The 6,193-nt window shown below is 34.1% G+C and overlaps 1 pseudogene; it reads right to left on the reverse strand.

Annotated features, from left to right (window-relative positions):
• Positions 1 to 303: 303 nt before the first annotated feature.
• LOC131804103 (putative nuclease HARBI1) lies at positions 304 to 1,800 on the reverse strand (annotated as a pseudogene).
• Between the last annotated feature and the right edge of the window lie 4,393 nt (positions 1,801 to 6,193).

Below are 6,193 nucleotides of genomic sequence, written 5' to 3' on the forward strand. Positions count from 1 at the left end.
TAGAGCCATACTACAATATATCCTTTTTTGTGCTGTTATACAGAGTGCTATGTTTTAATTTTCAGAAAATCTGGACCCGCTTCCATCAACCTCGAAAAAAAGGAAGACTAATGGCCAAGATTATTTAATGGAGTATGCTAAGTAAAGGAAGGAAAGTGAAAAGCAGTTAAGAGAACTAATAGAAAGAATGATGAAAAAACGCGAAGAAAGGGCCTTGAGAAAAGAGGAATTGAACTTCTGCAATATCTAATAAATTCCTTAAAGAAATAAATTTTAATGATCATGTTTTTACAATATTTAATGAATTTTATTATTAAAATGATTCGTTACAGAATCAAACGAATTCTTCAATAATAAATACATCTTAATTAATATGAAATTTAAAAAAAATATATGGTCAATTACTTTTATTTTATATATACTGACAAATGGGGTCTCTCACAATATTACCCTGAGACACATTTGTCAATTCATTGGTTTCTTGCATTTGATTTGTAATGATTTCAGACGTGAAATCGATATCATCTTCGTTTGCTAAATTATGCAATACACAGCAGGCTCTAATAAAGTGACAAATCTTTTTGATCCCTCTAAGTTTGCAGTAGTATAGCTGCCTGAATCTTTGCTTTAATATTCCAAGCGTATGCTCAATGCATACCCGACCTGAACTCAATTTAATGTTGAACTGCTTTTGAGCTCTGGTCAAATGGCCATTATCTTTGTATGGGGTAATTAAGAATTGGTTACAGGGATATGCCGAATCACCGAGCAGATATTAATCTAAAATAAAATATTTATTTTTGTGTACATTAATGTGCATAAGGATATAACCTTCACAGTACGTAGACAACTTTCCCCCAATCGGCGAATTTCTGAAAACCCAGCTGTCGTGGCATGAGCCAGGATACCCATCAAATATGTTATTAAATTTCTTTTCTCGGTTAAGCATAAAGTTACATCGCCTTTGCTATCGACATAATCATCCTTTCCAGAGCTGGGAGGGTCAATAACTATATGTTTGCCGTCAATACAACCTGCGAAAATAAACATATATTTATTTTTTCTAAACAATCGAAAATGTGGTACTACATATTGCCTTTTTAAAAAAACATTTGTTGTCAAAAAATAGTGCGGACCTTATTTTTTCCTCCTTCGTAGGCCATTTTATGACTTCCGGGCTCATCGAACTCAAAAAGAGATATCCTTGATATAATTGCACCTACCGTAAGCAGAGATAGATCGAATCGGTCTGCAATGTCTCTATAACTGCACGCCTCGTGGCCGGCAAACCACAAAAATACCAGGATATTCGTCTCTTCTGAGAATTTCTTGTCTGGACGCATTTTTTTATACATGTCCCAGTTGGATAACCTTTGACATAGGCTTTTAAATAGGATTTTTGATACACGGAAATGTCTTCTAAACTCTTCCTCCGTGTATGTAGGCACAATACATTCAATGTATTTTTTGACCGCATTTCTTTTGTTTTTCTTCGTAATAGCAAAACATCATGGAAAAGTTTGTCCTCTCTTATCAATATTTCGTGAAAAAATACCTCATCATCATCATCACTTTCAGGTGAGGATGATTCCATCAACAATGTAGTAACCACCTTAACAATTGTTCCTTAATAAGAAGAAAGTCAGAGCTATATTTTGTACAATTCCTACTTTTCACACTGAAAAAAAAACTTAATTTGGAAACCATCTTAACTACCTTTCTGCATATCCAAATCCATATTTGGGCTTAATAATTTACAGCCACTGGCTGCAAAGACACACTGGTTTTCTTCCGTCATTTGTCTAAAAATGTTGGAAATAGTCTTTTATTTTCCTATTACATATTAATACTTACCTTTATCTCGTTTTGTAAAGTTTTTCTCCAAAAACAATTAGTCTTGCTAATTCCAAAAATAATATTTTCAAATTGAAAGCACAAAAATAAATAAACAAACAATAGAAAACATCTGATTAAATGTCGATGAATGAGAAGAAGAAGAGTTGCAAGTGATTGCAAGAAGAAAATTTTCCAGCAAGAATTTGCAAACTTTCACTTAAAGAACTGTCAAAATTTCTCTCTCTAACCGCTCTCTTTTGCAGAACTTTCGAGTTAACTGGCGACAGTAACAATTTGTAACAATTGTTACAAATTTTAGGTTAACCAGTCACACCTTTTATATGGGGGTTATATTAAAAATGAACCTATATTAACAATGTTCTGGCACCGGACCGAGATAACTCATTTTCAATACCAGTCATCCTACATAAAAGGCAAACTATTATGCTAAAAGTTCTAGCTCTACGTCGAGAAATATGAACTGTATCTTCATTGCAAAATACGGACAGATAGTCGGATATTGTTAAATCGAATTAGAATTTTATGATGATCACATAAAGTATCTTTATGGGGTTTCCGACGATGATTATTATTTAAATGTTAACGCCGAATGGTACCGAAGGAATAGGCCAATATTTTCCATTTAATATCCGATAAATAAATATTACAACGTGCCAGGCTTTGCCTATATCGACTACTTACTTCACTCTATAGGAGATATATGATAATTTTTTGTAAATGTTGAAATGTACAGTAAGTTCCACATATAATGGACCGATGTATTCCACTTCGTCTAATAATAATAAAATTATTGGGTGCAAAGTTTAATGAAAATCGAAAATTTATTTCCAATTTTATGCTAATAGTTGTTAAACACAATTTTAGCCCTTTGTGAATAAGGAACCAGAAGGAGTTCCCGTCAAATAAGAATTTAGATACTTCAAGAACCTCTGACTTGTTTCAAAAGTTATGACAAATGGAGTAGTTATTGAAATTGTGACCATTTTGTGGGGTAGGTACCAGAAGGAGAGGACCGATCTTTACACCAGATCTTGTGTTGATAGAAATTTTGTGCCGAGTTTGAAAGGAACCGGATGGTCACTTCCAGTTTTATGTGTTTCTTGGTTTTTTCAAAATTTAGACCCGTTATGGAGAAGGTACCAGAATTTTTGCTCCGTTCTAGCCATTCTTCATACAAGATATTGAGATGTACGATATTCGAACACATTCTAACACTTATTTCACATTTTATAATAGTTATAATTAATCAATATTTTGATCTTTTGTGTGAGAGGTACCAGAAGGAGTGATCCGACACATTCCGTCTTACCACCTGGTCTTGTGTTCATAGAAATATTGGGATGTGCCAAGTTTGAAAATATTTGAACGCTCATTTCTCCTTTTATTATTCTAAGTGCTGACCCCTTTGTGGAAGAGGTACCAGAAAAAGTCAATCAATATCTACCATCTTCACCCCAACTCTTGAGCTAATAAAAATATTCGGATGTGTGAAATTTGAAAAGAATCGGGTGCTTATTTCGCATTTTATAATCATTCAAAATTTTGACCCTTTGTGGGAGAGGTACATGATGGGGTGGGCCGATATTATCCTTTTTCACACTTGATCTAGCTCTGATAAAAATATTGAGACTTGTAAAGTTTGCACGAAGTTGGTTTATATTTTCTTGTTTTATACGGTAAGTTAATTGCTGTGATTTGATTACCTTCTGAGGGGGAGGTACCAGAAGGAGTAGTCCTATTTCGCCCATCTCCGAATTTGATCTTAGTTTGACAAAAATATTACGATGTATCAAGTTTGCATCAAATTGGATACTTCGACAGATTTATCGTGCTTACCAGCCAGACAGACGACGAACACCTCTACATAGACTCCAAATGCCACGAAATGGATTTGGTAAAAAGAGACCCAGGGTCCCAAAACCGTTATTTTGATGAGACACATTTTGGCCATATAAAATGATATATATTCTCTATATGCATATGACTGAGGGTATAATGAAGAGTGGCAAAATGTATTGGTGTGTTTTAGTAAATGCTTACATCCCATGACATTCTCATGTTAAACTGTTGCCAAAGTGTACTTAATGAGCCCATTTTTTGGCAATGAGTTTTTTGCAGGCACCACTTTACTGTTGATTTTCAAAGAAAAATTTAAAGCCATTTTCAGAAGCGCAACCATCAACAGTTGTTTTCAGTATTACAATTTAATACTTGCCACATTTATTGCTTAAAATGAAGCAATAAGTATATTTAAGCGAAAGATTTTTTTAATTTTTATTCACGCTTCAGGCTGCTATTATTGCCCGATTCTCAGGAATTGTTCGGCTAAGATAGGGCTACAGTCTGAATTGAAGCCTATTGTTTTTGGAGATGATCACAAATCGTTTTACAGGTCACTCTTATAAACCAGTCAATTTGTAACTTTTTTTTATCGGGGTAGAGTCTTGGACAGGGCAAAAACCTATAATTTTGGATGGAATTGGACAATGTTTAGCGGATAATGTTTACTGAAAAAAAAAAAACAAACAGTTTCTTTCAAAAGCGAATATTTTTGATGCTGAAAAATAGTTTGAAATTTGACATATATATGAAATAGGCACTTCTGACCTTTACACAGGTGCAGATATCGTAGACGTATATATTTAGAAAACCTAGATATAGCAAAATATACCCATACATTTCAATATTTGAATTCTGAACCATACATGAAGTAATGTTCGTATTTTTCTGGAAAATATTGATTTCATAAAAAAATAAGAATATGAGAAAACGAATCTTTATACTTGGACAAATTTTTGTAATTAGTAGATATGTCTTCCTATTCATTCTTGACAAAAGGGTTTCAATTTTACGGCAACTTTACTGCGTATTACGATTATAGACTTTGCTTACTTGATTTTTTTTCGGACATTAATACACACTTTACTTGCAACTACAACGAAAATTACATCTTGAAATATATAAAAAATTTTGAATAACATGTCGGAGGCAAACAAATATTTTAGCAACTGCAAAATACGATTCCATGAGGACATGATGCCATTTAGAGTCATTGCAAACAGAAGAATGAACATTTTGAAAATTTTATGTTTGGGTTGCTACTTTATGGTCATTAAAGAAGGTTGACAAAGAAAGATTTACATTATCTTACATTATTATGTAGAAATTTTTTTGATTTCTTTAAAGAAATTACTGGACACAAGAAGTCAATAATACCATATTAAATATTAACTAATTTTCAGAAATTGCTACGTGCCCTTTATCGCCTCAAACCCCACAGAATACCTGTCTATTAATCCCAATAAACAAAAATTAGCAAATCCAAAATTTCCATAAAATTGTTTTGTAGACATATTTGGTGTTGTATTAATTATTTACCCACAACCATTCTGGTTAGTAAATTTATGCACATAACAAGTCCTCCGTTCGTATATCTTAATATGCTGCTAGTCATATTAATAACTTATTTTGTTGCCAAGAAAATATGTAAACAAATTGCTTAAAAATATTCTAACATTTTGCGTAACACATAATATGTTGGAAAATTCCCAAAATGTTTTTATGTCTTCAATTTTATGAAATTTCCGTATAATTATCAATTATTTGTTTTATAGTTGAATAAAACAAGTTCATTCACAATTTCTTTTACGAACCCAATGACGAATCCCATTTTGTCCAACCCTCCGAATGAGGGACATCTTTGAGTCAACTTAGAATTTTATGGTGATCATGAATACATATGCCTTGTGGGGTCTACGCGCGATTGCTCGGATTGGCCACCTTTGGTACGAATTTTGGTCTTCGGACAATGAAGCCGTCACATGCTGCCCGAGTGTTGCTCTGCGGTATTTTGGCCCATTTTCGGCGAAGCTCTTGCTTGAGGTGATCGACACTTTGGTATTCTTTAGCGCCAACCTTGCTTTCCAAAGTGCTCCAGACACAATAGTCCAACGGATTGGTGTCCGGAGATTTTGGTGGTCATTGTGCGCTGCTACCATTCTTGGGTGGCGCGTACTGAGTGCGTTGGTGCTGATTCCTGTTGAAATGTCGAATATTTTCTCATTGAAGATAACCAAATTCGGCAATTCACCACCTTCGGCCACGCGAAGCAACTGTTTAGCTCTTTTGAGTCTATTTTTTTCTGTTGCGGTGTAAGTTCTTGCACTTTTTGCAATTTCAGTATCTTTACACCGAGCTCATTTTTCAATATTTGCCGAATAGAATATTGCCATATGTTCCGCTCACGAGCCAATTTTCGGCCACTGCGACGCGGTGTTCAATCAAGTCGCTTCTTTACTTTTCGAACCATTTCTGCTGATGTTACTGTTTTCGTCCG

The sequence above is a fragment of the Musca domestica genome, unplaced genomic scaffold (assembly GCF_030504385.1).
Source record: "Musca domestica strain aabys unplaced genomic scaffold, Musca_domestica.polishedcontigs.V.1.1 39, whole genome shotgun sequence".
Classification (NCBI taxonomy): Eukaryota; Metazoa; Arthropoda; class Insecta; order Diptera; family Muscidae; genus Musca; species Musca domestica.